Source organism: Amblyomma maculatum, chromosome 9 (genome assembly GCF_055883805.1).
Source record: "Amblyomma maculatum isolate TAMU_Amacu chromosome 9, ASM5588380v1, whole genome shotgun sequence".
NCBI classification, from domain to species: Eukaryota; Metazoa; Arthropoda; class Arachnida; order Ixodida; family Ixodidae; genus Amblyomma; species Amblyomma maculatum.
In genome coordinates this window covers 92594572-92610227 of record NC_139352.1, presented here as the reverse complement: position 1 = coordinate 92610227, position 15656 = coordinate 92594572, and positions in this window count along the sequence as shown.

Sequence of the window (15656 nt, the reverse complement as noted above, 5' to 3'; positions counted from 1 at the left end):
CATGAAGAAGAAAGCGGGCGACATCAGCGGTAGTATTCGTGGGCATTATTACGTACTGTTACGACCAAGCATCCGCAATTGCGCGCTCTATTGTTCGCCTGTGGGCATGGATAAGTTTTGTGAATATGTGGTGATGGTCCAATGGCTCTAAGTGAGCCTGTTTCCAGGAATCCTGTTTTGTAAGCATGTTTTGCTTTGTGGACAACCTGCAAATGCCAAATTGACCCTGTCAAGAGAACGTCTGGAAAAACACAAAGAAACGTCCCCCTGAGGGAAATAGCAGGAAGTGCTTTCTTTCTTTTGTTCACCCTTCCAGTCGAGAAGTGCTATCCTCCAGTGATGAATGCCTCCTATCCAAAGGAGACGACAGAGTGACATGTCCGCTGACGGGCAGGACAAGAAAGGAGCATGACTCATACGGCCATTAAGTGATTTCCCGGGAATGCAGGAAAGATTTGCAATTGTCGAAAAGGGACCATGTTGGGAGCCCTATGCGGCGCCACGTGCACTCGGGTTTCTGAGAAGTAAAACCCCTTGTCAGAACCAGCCTGTGGTTTCTTTGCTGAAGAATAGAAATGTACCTCCTCTCCTCGCCGTTCCCAAGCTTTTCCCGCCAACAAGTGATCACGCCCAACGAATGAATGCCGGACCAGTCAGTGCTTCAGACCATCAGTGCAGTGATGTGTTCGATTGGATGCCGATACCTGAGGGGCGTGCCCTGGATTTGGTTGGTCAGCATCTTCAGAGAGGGGCTGGACATAGGGGGTTTTAAGGACGCTGCAGAGCACGAAATGTCGCTCTGGGCCCTGGGTAAACGGCTCATCCAGTCGCTTCTCGCTATGAACTCTTAACGCTTGCCATTTTTGCTGATGTACCCTTCTTTTTCGTGTAAATATTGTAAATAAGTTTTCTCAAAGTGCCATTAAACCTGCTTGTACATATTTCACCAACTTCGAAGATTCAATCCTACTTCAACCCCGAGTCTCTGCACGCTACCAAGTGAAGGCCGGGTCGACGTAGCCCCAGCGTCACGACAACTGGTGGCAGCGGTGGGATCTGAATCTACAAGCCCCAACACTGGTGACCAGCGTTGGGATCTGAATCTACAAGCACGACGACTGGTGCCCAGCGTTGGGATCTGAATCTACAAGCCACAACATCTGGTGATTGGAGGTGGATCTGAAGCTACAAGCCACAACACCTTGTGATCGGAGGTGGCATCTCAAGTAACAAGCAGGAGCAACAATCGGCCAAGAGGGCAGCTCGGAACATCGATCGCATGTGTGGGTGAGTGCTTGGCTTTTCTTCTGATGTGGACCAGGTTCTAGAACAGGGTTAGATTTTAGAACTGGTAAAGAGAGTGTGGAAACGCCTTTAGGTTGGTAGTTTGCACAGTTGTTTTGGAAGTAGCCGACACTCGGAGCGATCATGGACCTACAAAAGCTGCAGAAACCGGACCTGTTGCTATTGTGTGAGGAATTGGGAATTGATACAAGTGGTTTGGCACGAAAACCCTTGATTATAAAGGCAATCACTGATCTGGGAACCGATGATGAGGAGCTCAGTGAAGCATGGAACCTCATCGGTCAAAAAAAGGAACAGCTCAGACAGCAGAAAGAGCGTGAAATTGAAAGAGAAGCAAAAAAGCTGGAGCTAGAAATTGAGCTCCGGAAATTAGAACTAGAGTTGAGCAAGAGGTCGGGCGATTGTCCCCAGCTAGCGGTACCTCGTCTCAACAAGGAGGCAGATTTCAAGATGTCAAAGTACATGCAGCCATATGTGATATCAGGGGATATCGGTCTGTATCTGGCTAACTTTGAGCGAACTTGCGAAAAACTGTCCTTCCAGCGAGACACGTGGTCTCAGAGATTATTGACGGTTCTGCCCTGCGAGGCAGCGGAGGTTGTCGCGCGGCTAAGCAAGGAGGACGCGGACAACTACGAGAAGGTCAAAGCTTGCCTTCTGAGAAAGTATAGGCTTAGCGCCGAGGCGTTCAGACAACGTTTTCGGAACGCTACTAAGTCCAGGGACGAGAGTTACCCTGAATTCCTGTACAATTTAAGAGTAAATTTGGGCGAGTGGCTAAAGAGCACAGATTCCTACAGTGATAGGGACGCTGTAGTCGAGCGAATTCTTTTGGAGCAGTTTTATAACTGCCTCCCAGAAAAAGAAAGAAATTGGTTACAGGACCGAGGCGAAATTAAGTCGGCAACTGAAGCTGCCGAACTCATTGAGGAGTATGCTTCGCGCCGACAATTCAGCAACCCAGCAGTGGATAGGCCCCGCAATCCCAAGTTCAGTGTGAAAAACCGTCAGGAAAGGCACTTTGCTAGAGTTGGAAACGAAGAGATGAAGGTTTCTTCAGGCAAATTCCCTAGAAAGGACGGCAGTGAGAAAAGTGGGGAAGTGACCAACGTGCAGAACACAAAGAATAAGCTTGAGGCTAGGAAGCCGCTCACATGCTTTAGGTGTAATGAGCAGGGTCACATTGCCGTCAACTGCCGGAAAGAAAAGATTGCTTTCTCGTATGTCAGGGACTGCGATGAAAATATGCAGCTTTTAGAACCCTACCTGCATGACCTAGTAGTCAACGGGAAGCCTTGCAAGGTACTGCGCGATTCGGCCGCAACGATGGATGTTGTCCATCCGGCGTATGTATCGCCTTCCGACTATACAGGACAGTGTGCATGGATCCGACAGGTAGTTGAGGAACAGAGTGTGTGCTTGCCGATCGCGAACGTGGTCATCGAGGGCCCTTTCGGCGAATTAACAACCGAGGCTGCCGTTTCAGGAAAGCTTCCTAAAAGCTATCCGTATTTGTTTTCCAACAAATCGGACATGCTACTGCGAAAGAGGGGCATCCTGTTCGGAGACAGAGTTGTGCAAGCCTTAACACGTTCAAAGGCGCGAGAACTAGCTACACTGCTCATACCAGAAAATTCCACAGCGGAGGAAGCGGCAGTTAAAACAGTGGTCGAAGCGGAAGATAGCGGGTCAGAAAACTTTGAGAGCGAGGCATCTCAGATAAGTCAACTAGAAAGTGAGCTTGATAAGACACGGAATGAGGACGTTCTAGAGAGTAACCTCTTGCCGCCGGTGTCTAGCAATCTCACGAGACTTCTAAGTGGAATCCGAGAGGACTTAGCTATGGAACAAGCCAATGATCTCAGGAATAAGCTCGAAGTACAGTGGGAAGGACCTGATGAAGTCGTTGCAAAGCTTTCTAACACTAACTACGAAGTGAAATTCCCCGGTAGGCGTAAAGCAGTGCGCATTTATCATTGCAATCTTATGAAGCCTTATGTGCAGAGGGAAGCCGTGGTAAATCTAACGTTAAACCTTCCCGAGGAGATGGGGGACAACTTGATTTGCCTCAGCGGAAAAGGAAGCAACGCTCAGGAGCTTCTCAAAAAGACGGAGCAGAGAGAAGAACTAAAGAAATCCCAGCTGTCCGATCTGGGCGAGATAATAACAGAGTTTGAGGCCTGCTTCGTGGACAGGCCAGGCAGAACTGATTTGACTGAGCACGATATTGAGCTGACTTCAGACGTGCCAGTGCGATCAAGGTGCTACCGATTTTCTCCAAGGCAAAGAGAAATTCTGGATAGGGAAGTAACTCGCATGCTGGAATTGGGAGTAATAAAACCCTCGGAAAGCGATTATGCTTCGCCTATGATCTTAGTAGAAGCTCCAGGTAAAGACCCTAGGCCTGTGGTAGACTACCGAAAGCTAAATTCTCTCACCAGGGATCAAGTGTATCCTATTCCGAATATTGAGGAGAGAGTAGAACAGGTCAGTAGAGCGGCATATGTGACTACGCTGGACCTTACTCGAGGATACTGGCAAGTACCGCTCACTGAACGCGCCAGCAGATACGCGGCTTTCGTCACTCCGACGGGCAGCTACCAGCCAACAATGATGAGTTTCGGGCTCAAAAATGCTCCATTTTGTTTTTCCCGACTCATGGATAGGGTTTTAAAGGGGTGTGAAACATTCGCGGTGCCTTATTTAGACGACATTGCGGTTTTTTCCGACTCATGGGCGGACCATATGGTACATCTAAGAGCTGTACTGAGCCTTTTGCGTCAAGCTGGACTAACCGTAAAGGCCGAGAAATGTTGCCTGGCAAGGGCGACCGTGGACTACTTGGATCACCATGTAGGTCAAGGTTTCAGGAAACCCAGCGAGATTAAGATTTCTGCGGTAGCAGACTACCCGCGGCCGAGCACGAAGACGGAAATTCGAGCATTTCTGGGTCTGACGGGATACTACAATCACTACATCCCTAACTATTCAGCTTTGGCTAGCCCTCTGACCGACGCTCTCCGCAAGACAGAACCGACAAATGTAGTCTGGGACGAACAAAAGGAAGCCTCCTTCGTAAACCTGAAGGCTGTGCTGATTAGCCGTCCGGTATTGCGAGCTCCAGACTATGGCCGAGAATTCACGGTCCAGTGTGATGCCAGTGATCGAGGGTTAGGTGCTGTTCTCTGCCAGAGAGATGACGACGGTAATGAGCACCCCGTGCTCTACTTGAGCAGAAAACTGAGTTCTAGAGAGAGGGCTTATTGCGCGTCAGAGAAAGAATGCGCTTGCATTGTATGGGCCATTCAAAAATTGCAGTGCTATCTTGGAGGGGCCAAATTCACCGTAGAGACGGACCATTGTCCCCTGGCTTGGCTGCAAACTGCGACATCGAAGAACAGTCGCCTTCTTAGGTGGAGCTTGATTTTACAGCAGTACAATTTTGAAATAAGATACAAAAAGGGGAAGTTAAATGGGAATGCGGACGCGCTTAGCCGCTCTTTCTAAGCGGTCCGAGATGTTCCTCACCATGTATCCAAATTGATAATCAGGTTTTTTTTTTTTTTTTTCGTGCGCTTGTATATGTGTGGCTATGTAAAGCAGCACGTTTGGTTTTCTAGGAATACGTGGGTCCTGAACGTCTTGAGAGTGGGCTTTTCTCGAACAACAATGGCAGTTTTCTTTTAACCTGGTCTCTTCAGACGGGAGCCGAGTGCTTGCTTCGACATGTGGTTGATTTTCAGACAGCTCGAGCAATTTGGCCTACAACAATCAAGACAACGCGACAAGCAACAGCGAGCTTCAAGCGTTCACGTGCAGGCCATTAAGTCGTCTCTTCATGCAGCAGCTGGGACTGCTGCCCTCCGAGACTCTTCTGGCGGGGGAGGAGGCTGTTACGACCAAGCATCCGCAATTGCGCGCTCTATTGTTCGCCTGTGGGCATGGATAAGTTTTGTGAATATGTGGTGATGGTCCAATGGCTCTAAGTGAGCCTGTTTCCAGGAATCCTGTTTTGTAAGCATGTTTTGCTTTGTGGACAACCTGCAAATGCCAAATTGACCCTGTCAAGAGAACGTCTGGAAAAACACAAAGAAACGTCCCCCTGAGGGAAATAGCAGGAAGTGCTTTCTTTCTTTTGTTCACCCTTCCAGTCGAGAAGTGCTATCCTCCAGTGATGAATGCCTCCTATCCAAAGGAGACGACAGAGTGACATGTCCGCTGACGTGCAGGACAAGAAAGGAGCATGACTCATACGGCCATTAAGTGATTTCCCGGGAATGCAGGAAAGATTTGCAATTGTCGAAAAGGGACCATGTTGGGAGCCCTATGCGGCGCCACGTGCACTCGGGTTTCTGAGAAGTAAAACCCCTTGTCAGAACCAGCCTGTGGTTTCTTTGCTGAAGAATAGAAATGTACCTCCTCTCCTCGCCGTTCCCAAGCTTTTCCCGCCAACAAGTGATCACGCCCAACGAATGAATGCCGGACCAGTCAGTGCTTCAGACCATCAGTGCAGTGATGTGTTCGATTGGATGCCGATACCTGAGGGGCGTGCCCTGGATTTGGTTGGTCAGCATCTTCAGAGAGGGGCTGGACATAGGGGGTTTTAAGGACGCTGCAGAGCACGAAATGTCGCTCTGGGCCCTGGGTAAACGGCTCATCCAGTCGCTTCTCGCTATGAACTCTTAACGCTTGCCATTTTTGCTGATGTACCCTTCTTTTTCGTGTAAATATTGTAAATAAGTTTTCTCAAAGTGCCATTAAACCTGCTTGTACATATTTCACCAACTTCGAAGATTCAATCCTACTTCAACCCCGAGTCTCTGCACGCTACCAAGTGAAGGCCGGGTCGACGTAGCCCCAGCGTCACGACAGTACCAGGTGGCATAATAAGTGGCTAATGCACTCATATATTGCCAGACGTGGACTCGGGAAAAGGGCCGAGAAGGTCCAAGCAGACGCGGTAGAACGGCTCCGGAGGGATGTCGATGGGCTGAAGAAAGCCAGCGGGAGCAGACTCAGGCTGCTTGCGACGCTGACAGTAATCGCATCCAACAAAGTAACGGTGCACTGAGCGGTAGATGTTGTGTAGAACAGCGCGAAAAAACGAAAGGGACGAAGGAAGACAACAGGCGTGGATGCAGGCATGCAGTAAACTTGTCAGTTGAAAGTCGGCGCTTGTCTTGTTGTCTTCCTTCGTCCCTGTCGTTTTTTCGCGCTGTTATACAGAATGGATTACCAACGTGCCCAAGCTTCTGTTTTAGTGGTAAAGGCCACTCCTGAAGAAGCGACGACAAATGTGGTCTTTCGTGCGAGTAGCGCCTATGTGGCCAGAAGTCGAGAGATTATGGAATTCTTTGAGAACGACTTCGCAAGTGCTTGGGGACGACTAGGATAAGATCTCAACCAGTGACTGAAGATATGGGCGGTATAAAATGTCATCAACTTGAGCCAAGCGGTTCAGCGAATAGTCGGTTTGCGGACGTTAAGCGATTAATGATGGAGAGAAGCTGCACATCCAGATGTGGTTTTTCGCCAATACTTGTAAACCGGGATAGAGAGAACAGGTCAATGACGCATTCATTTGTGGGAGTGTCAAACTCGGCAACAGGGGAACGAGAGATGGAGTCGGCATATTTGTGCAACCGGCAGGACTTCTATATTACGGTTTAGTCAAATTCCTGGAGTCGGAGCACCCAACGCCGGAGGCGACCAATAGGATCCTTCAGAGAAGAAAGCCAGCACAGTGTGTGATGATCTGTGACAAATGTGAATGGCCTGAGATAAAGGTTTGGTTGAAATTTTCCAGCAGCCAAGATGAGTGAGAAGCACCTTCGTTCGCAAATGGCGGAGTTCTGTAAAGGGTTAGGAGGCGGCTCTCATAGGCAAATATACGATGAGTGCTGGATTGGTGCTGGGAAAGGATGGCCCGATTCCATGGCAACTGGCATCAGTACAGACTTCCGCAGGGACTGACACATTAAAGTGCGCCAGGAACGTACCGATGGGAAGTTTTATAAGCTGGGCTAAGCCTTGGTATTGGGATGTCCCCCGAAAAAACTGACATTCCTTTTAAATCTATGAGCGGTTGAGCAATGTTGGCAAAATCTTTAACCTACGAGAGTAGGAACAAAGACCCAAAAACTCGGACGTTATTGCTCGAACGAGGTATCGGGAAGTCCTTTACGGCTCGGATCTTGTCCGAATCAGAACGAATCCCCGTAGCATCCACGAGATGGCCTAGTATATAGAGCTGACGGCGGGCGAAACGGCATTTTGAAGAGTTAAGCCATAGCCCGCATGACGGAAGAGTTGCAGAACTTGAGAGGTATGGGATTTGGGAGGAAAATGTGGGTGAAAGCATAATTGCATGGTTACGTATTACAGGAAAGTGGACCATTAAAATCCTTGTAGAATGGAGTCCATCATGCGTTCTAACCTAAGGCGTTACATAAGCCGAAAGACATAACCTTAAACTGATATAGGCCATCCGGAGTAACATACGCAGTCTTCTCTAATCCTGGTCATCAAGAGCAATTCGCCAGGAGCCAGATCGGAGGTGAATGGAGGGGAAGAATTTGGCGCCATAGAGGCAATCCAGGGCATCTCCGATTCGCGGAAGCGGATAGGCATCTGTTTTTTATCGTATTCAGGTGAGAATAATGCACAAAAAGCGCCAAGAGCCATATTCTTGACCAGGACGAGTAGTGAAGCCCGCGGATTGTTATATTGCTCAGCTCCTCTCCGGCATTTTTTCCTCTTCCTCCTGGATTACCTCTCGTTCTGTATGGAAGATTAGGTATGGTCGGAGGCGGATTGGAGGAGGCGCCGGTGTCGATGCGGTACATGACAATAAGAGCTTTGCCGAGGGTGCTTGTATGGAGATGGAAGATATCAGAAGAGGACTCAAGAATCGCACGCAGATGTGAAGACTAGGCAGGAAGCAAATCGGAGGGTATCACTGCCATGATCGCGTAAGTCGAAGTGGAATCATGGGAAGCCTCTGCAGGAGCTGGCGCATTGTCAGTGTCCATTGGGGCAATTTGACAGAGCTATGATTTGAAAACGTCGCCACCCCTATGCCAGGTGGAAACACATGGGCCGAATAGCGGAAGTTGATCAGCGGCAGTGACACAGAGTTCTAGACGGTATGGGGAAGCACAAAGCGTGTAGCGACAAGTGATAGGAATTAGGTGCAACTAAGTAGTCACCATCGGGAACAGGTGAAGTAGGACGCAAGGAAACGAATGTGGCTGCTAGTGAGAGAGCAGAGAAACTTGGTCAGGCGAACACAGTCGGGGAATGCAATAGTTCAGGATCGATGATTGGGAGATCTAGGTGCAGGATGGTTCGCGAGGAGTCCATCAGAGCAGACTAGTCTGATAGGAAATCGAGGCCGAGGATGAAATCATGGGCACTAGGCTTCAAAACACTGAACTGCATCGAAAGGTCATGGCCAGCAACACCAACGCGAGCAGTGCAGTCCGTCAACACCGACCATTCCGTCATCAGCAATACGCACCCGAGACTGAGCCGACGTGAGAACTTTGTATAAACGACAACGAAGGTATGCACTCATGACAAAGATGCCTAGTTTGTTAAAGCGAGAGGAATTGTGGGCCTGGTCGTGATTGCAGCATATCCTCCGGTAGCTGCATTTGCTAGTCTTCCAGGTCAGGTCGGACGTCTGAGACTGCAGTTGAAGATAGAGGGGAGCTGCGGTATTGAGAAAGACGGGCTAGAGAAGATGGAGAGTGGGAAGAAAGAATTGGTCAGGAGCTAGGAAAATCTTTGGCCTAATCTGACCGCTCAGCCTGTGGTCGGGGCAGAAATTGGCGGGGCATATCTGGACGGTAGTGATAGGAAAACTCTCTGCGAGGAAAATACAATATGCTGTGGCAGTGCAGTGAAATGCAACCGACACAGGAATGCATGAAGCATGCAGCGGTCGTCAGGTGTCCGCCACTCTGCTGGATTTCGGTAGCGACTTATGTATGGGGCCGGAGGCAGAAAACATTCGTGCTTGGTAGCCAGACGCTGGGGTTTTTGATGGGACAGACAGAAAGCGCGAGAGGTCCAAATTTGAAAGCGCCTCTCGCTCGACGGCTTGGATAAGGGAGACTTCGGGTAAGGAGTGGCCGTGTGCGGTGGGTTGGGGTGCTGTAAGCCCTCGGGCCTCCATTTTGCGGCAAACAATCCTGGTGACCATGTTGGCGATGTTAAGTGGCGAAGCGGAAGTGTGCTAGTTGGGGGCTGCTACGTAGCACACGAAAATGTGGCCGCCGTATAGGGGAGTCGAAACTGTGGTGATATGCGCCGGCTCTTCACTTGATCAAGGAGACGGCACTCCTTGATGTGGGCATCTGCGGTATCAGAGCCCTTGTAGAGGAGGAATTGGGCAAATAGTCCGCAATGCCTTTTAAGATGTTGTCCACCTTTGCAGATTTCGTCATGGTGGTGTATGCCTGGTGACATAAGTCTAGCACGTGCTGAATGTAGTTGACGTAGCTTTTAATAGAAGACTGCGCACACGACTCAAGGTGTTTTTTAACGTCGAGTTTCATAGCATGTGGTTGTCCGAAGAGAGCGCGAAGTTTTTCTTTGAAGGTCTCACGACCCATTAATTCGTCCTCATGGGTGTCGACCCACTGCCTCGCAGAGCCAGACAGATGGAAAATTACGTTTGCCAGTATCACGGTGGGGTCCCCTCTATTATGGGGGCTGACACATTCATACATCGAGATCCATTTGTCTACGTTGTCACCTGAGGCGCAGCAAAATATGTCAAGGTCAGGGGATGAGCCATGAACATGAATGTAGGCGCAATGGGGATTCGCGAGCGGTCGGGTTGAGTAATGGTGGCAGTGTCGGTGTAGCAACCACTGCGAAGCTTCTTGGTGCAATGAGCCAGGACGCGGAGGATTAAAAAATCCACACCTCCACAAAGATATTTCGTGGCAGGATGCGTACACACCTCATAAAACACTGGCACACTGACACCGAACACGACACAAGCGCAGGGCACACGGGACGTCAAAACACAGACCGCTGCCAAGGATTCGGGCTCCGAGTACGCACCATGTGCATACACATTTCATCTGCGTCATCTTCGACGAATAAAGGGATAAACACTCAACAATATATAGAGCATTGAACAGGAGAAAAAGGTGAAATAAAATATATAGGCTATGCATTTGAAGGTATATGTGACAAAATAATATTTAGAATACAATGTTAACCCCGCCGGGGTGGCGCAGTGGTTACGGCGCTCGACTACTGTTCCCAAAGTTGCGGGATCGAATTCCGGCCTCGGCGGCAACTTTTCAATGGAGGTGAAAAGCAAGGCGCCCGTGTGCTGTGCGATGTCAGTGCATGTTAAAGAACCCCAGGTGGTCGAAATTTCCGGAGTCCTCCACTACGGCGTCTCTCATAGCCTTAGTTGCTTTGGGACGTTAAACCCCTCAAACCAAACCAAACCAGAATACAATGTTACGAACATGCAATATAAACGAACAAAGCGAGTTTCAAAAGATACCAAGATGAGGAAAAAGAGAATCAAACTTCTGCATTCCTGTCTAGCGGGAAGCAGATAAACTTGACAGGGTCTTAATTTCATCATGATACTTCGCTGAACATGCTCTATGATGAACTATATGAGCTGAGGAAAGAGACTGTGGCCACGAAGGAGATTATGCAGGAATAAAAGTAATGGGAAAAGAAAAGGAAATGGAAAGTATCTGTCAAAACTGCTCTGTGGACAGCTGACGAGTGCAGTAGGGAATGTGAGGAAGGTAGGAGGGAAAGTGGAAAGAGAAAGTGCAGCCTTTGTGGAGGACTGCGAAGTAATGTCCAACGCATGGGGATCGAGAATTTTCAGAGACATCGCACAGCACACGGACACGTCTTCGTTTTACCTCAATCGAAACGCAGATGCCGGTGGTTTGGATCGAACCCGGAACGAGCACCGGATGTTTAGACTAGCTGTATAGTGAGAATAGCGGCGTTAAATGTATTGCACCGCGGCAAGTTTGGGACCCTTTCACTGCAGAAGCACTCCCTTTTTCTCCCTAAATCCCTCCATCTTATCTTCTAAGACGGCACGGTTCAACTGATCACCCTGACCAGGCCAAGGGACAGCAGGAGGGTGGCTGCTTTTGGGTTTACGGGGCTGGGAATGGTACGTCTGCGTTTTGCGGCGGGGGCTAGCCAGCCACCAGAGGTTTTACCTTCTGTGGTGGCTCAGCAACAGAGCCATTAGAGGGCCCATTCATTTCTTTTCTTTCTTCCTACAGTCGCAAGAACCACTCACCAGACCAATTTACAATTTTAACAATAATCCTAGCTTCTAATGCAGTTATATACAACCATCCCAAGGCTTTGTTAAAATAGGAAATCGCACAGCTAGAAAGAAATAATAGGAGACGCCTGCTTCTGGGAAAGAGAGCCATGGTTAGCCTTGACCGCCTAGTAAAGAGCACAGACATTGGTCTGCCAACCAAGATACGTATAACTCGTGCTATGGTCTTTCCAGTTGTGATTTATGGATGCGAGAGTTGGACTGTGAAAAAGGCTGACCGCCGAATAATTGACGCGTTTGAATTGCGGTGCTGGCGAATACTCTTGAGAGTTCCTTGGACTGCCAGAAGACCAAATCAGTCAATATTGTCGACCATAAACCCTGACTGCTCATTGGAGGGTCAAATTCTAAAGTTAAAGCTCAGCTACTTTGGTCATCTGATGAGAAGAGAGGAGTCGCTGGAGAAAGATTTGATGTTGGAAAAGGTTGAGGGTCGCCGGAGAAGGGGTAGGCAGCGAACGCGATGGTTAGATGGCATCCTCGAGGCGCTGCAGATGAAGTTATGTGATGTTAGGAAGATAGTGAGAGACCGGAAAGCGTGGCGTGACATGGTCCACAGGGTCACGAAGAGTCGGACACGACTGAACGACTGAACTGAACTGAGAAATAAATAAATCAAATAGCCACTGAAAGAAGTCTTTTGTCTTATATGAAGAGAAATAAAATTCTACATTTGGGTCAACAGGATTGAATCTCACCTATTTTTCCCATCACTACTATACTATTGTTAGAATGTGGCGCAGATTTTCCTGAGCAAATTAGCCCGTGATATGCCACTACCCGCTGCCATTTTCGTATCAGCGTTTCCCAACCATTAACTCACAGGAGGCCAAACGCTGACCACCATCGGCCAAAATCAGGTCTAAATTTCATGTTAACAGTGTGCGCGGGGCTCGGTGGCTACTCGGAAGTGTAGAGCTCGGACTAGCTCGTGAGGCGCCTTGCTACCAGAGACAGCAGCGCGCGCGTGCGTCCAAAATAACTGAATTTTATTATACAGCGTTCTTTGGGTGAGGATTTTGGCTACCTCTAGCGATATCCGCCCTTTACAAAAATTTTGATTGCAGTTTTGCGGTCGCAAATTATGAACTTGACTTCTGTTCGTACGCAAGCTAGGGCTATCGCAACTTCCTCTGTGGCCTCTGATGGCTACCGCGTGCACCGGCGCCCTCGGCCATATATTATCGAGGCTACCGCCGCACGTGTTCTGCCACTCGCCGCATTGGCATAGACTGCTTCCTTCGCTTTCATGTTTTCGAACTGTTGCTCTATAACTTCGGTTTGTTTGGCCCTTCTCAGATGTTAAATTCTGTATAAATGTCTGCCGTCGAGCCCCCCGCACACTGGGCATACGACGAGCGTTGCAAAAGTACGGGAAATCATCGACCATTAAAAATCGGAACGTAGACTGGTACCCCCGTCAGATGTCAGCATAATTAATAGAGAAGCCGTCGCGTGGAGGCGGATACAAACTAATACTTTCATGAACCCGGTATGAGCGTTTCACGCGCTACCAAGCCTTAGGGACAATGATCAGTGCAAACACATTGGGACGAAATGGATGCTCGACCGCATAATTTGGGAGTGCCCACAATTCCTATGGATGGGACAAAATATAACACGTAAAGAAGCCTGGGATGTCCTGCTGCGAAGCGCGGACTCTGCGATCCAGTGACGCACTGTCCACCTGGCGGAAGAGGCCGCAACGAGGCGAAGAGTACCTGCCAGCCTTTAATCCGTGAGCGCAGGAAACCCCGTCTTCACCGGCCTGCGTGCCCAAAGCAATGAAAGGCACACCCTTTTCCGATGGAAATAAAAGTTGTCCGACACATTTCTTTGTTATTTGCCGTGGAAAACTGCGGACCAATATATTTAAACTGGTGACTGTGACAAGCACAAGTAAATAGGAACGAATAACCCAGCATATCTAAAGACAGGTACTTGAGATGGAGCGAAAGGAGAAGAGACAAGAATGGACTGAGTGCGCTGCATTTTTGTAAGAAATTAAGGTGACGACTATGAAACAAAAATCAGTGCAGAGTAAAAACGAGTAGACAAATAAGACTAATTATGGGGGCTAGTAAGTCCACGAACACGATAACAAAGTGACCGGTTTTGTTAGGTGCGAACTGTAATTTGTAGGTCACGCCGTTGTGCACCAAAAGGAATGCAATCCACATTGGAGCTCTGTGTGTGAGGAACATTTACGGTAGGTCTCTTGCGCGGCAATTTATTTCATTATCTAAGCATTAAGTCTTGTGCTCTCTTTGGTGCTTGTGGATCCTCAAAAAGGTGCATTTGGCATAATCACCCGGTGGCTTATGGATGGGCGCTTACTACAGATAGGACAAATGAGTGTGCCCGCGTGCAGACTTGTAGAGAATGGTAATGCTAATATCCTAGGATCCAGGCTTGACATCGTGATGGAACGGCAGGGAACCTTCGAAGATGTATAGGGCTCTGTGATCACTCAAATCCTTCATTAGTCTTCCATAGACGTAGCAGAAAATGTCGATGTGGTGCATCTAACAAAGTATTCTAGCTCTTTAATACACATCTTAGAAAAAGGAGGGCGCATATATTCACGTTCCTTGTGCAGGTAAAAGCTTTATTCTCGGCAATTTTAGCCAATCCCCGAGGGCAGAAAATGATTGTAAACTGCGCGAAGTTAGACGACAGATCTGGTTTGAAGCTCTTACCTTTCAAACGGTGCGTGTGTAGTCGTAATTTCTGCCAACGTTTCCATGTAGCAGTAATGTTTTGATAAAATGCACAGGATCAGAAGAATCATTGTGAGCATATTTTTCAGCGGAGTTCGCAAATTTGCGATAGAAGCGCGGCTTTCTTTGGGTCGGGGTTGAGCTACAATCTTGCGCACTATATCACAAAAAAACGTGCAACGTTTTTTTCCCTGAAGTTCTACTTATCTGCTTTCAAAATTAAGCTTGATTAGGTACCTAATCAATAAGTATTGCCGACGCAGTTTCCTTCTACTCAAATCTTCAATACTTATTGATTAGGTACCTAATTAATAAGCATTGAAGATTTTAGGAGAAGAAAACATTGTCGGCTAAGTTTAATAGGCATATATACAGATCTAGCCTGCATAAAGCGCATTTATTATTTCATACAACGTAAACGCCACGGAAAAGAAACAAAATGGCATACCTTTGAAACTAATGTATCATTTGGATTGCCAAATGTTGTCTTCCTGCGAATTCGTTCATTTACATTTATCCGGCAATAGCTGCTCTTCATGTCTACCAGCGAGAACAGCTTTGCCTTGCAGGCTCATAGCGTGTGCGGTCACGTACCGCAGGAGTATATATATTTCTACTTGAGGAATTAAAACCAAAGTTCACCATTTTGTTTCGTCCCAGGACCTCTAAAATTACTTAACGATGTCAAAAAGAACGGGTTTATACGCATTTCCTTGGCTGTAGCTCAGCGAATTCCTAGTACCATGTTTCGGAGGAAAGGCTGAGGAAAGTGTTTGCCACCAACAGTGCTGTGTTTTAGTAAATTTGCGAAGATATCTTAAATTGTAACGATGTACTTCATATCATATACAAAAATAATCTTAAGAATCTCGGACTGAGGTTGCTCCATTAGATTTTAGACTGCTGATCACAATACGGCAGATTCGATCCTGACCGCATTATCCGCTTTTCAGTGAACGTGAAAAGTAAGCCATTCATGCATTGCGTAATTTCAGTTTCCGGCAAAGATCATCTTGCCATATTAATGTCTGGAGCCATTCGCTGTAACCTTGCTCGTAGCCAGAGGCGATTTGGGAGTTCAAACTTAATCAACCAAACCAATCGGGATAGATATCGTAAACAAAAATCCAATTTTGTGATTTGAATTATACAGAAGTATTCGGCACGGAAGTCTGTCTTCACTCAGGGTTGTTCGTGAGTTTCAACCAGTGCGATCTACCACCAGTCGTAGCAGTAGCTAAAACCGCATTAATTTCAGCAGTCGAAATAAGCTCGAA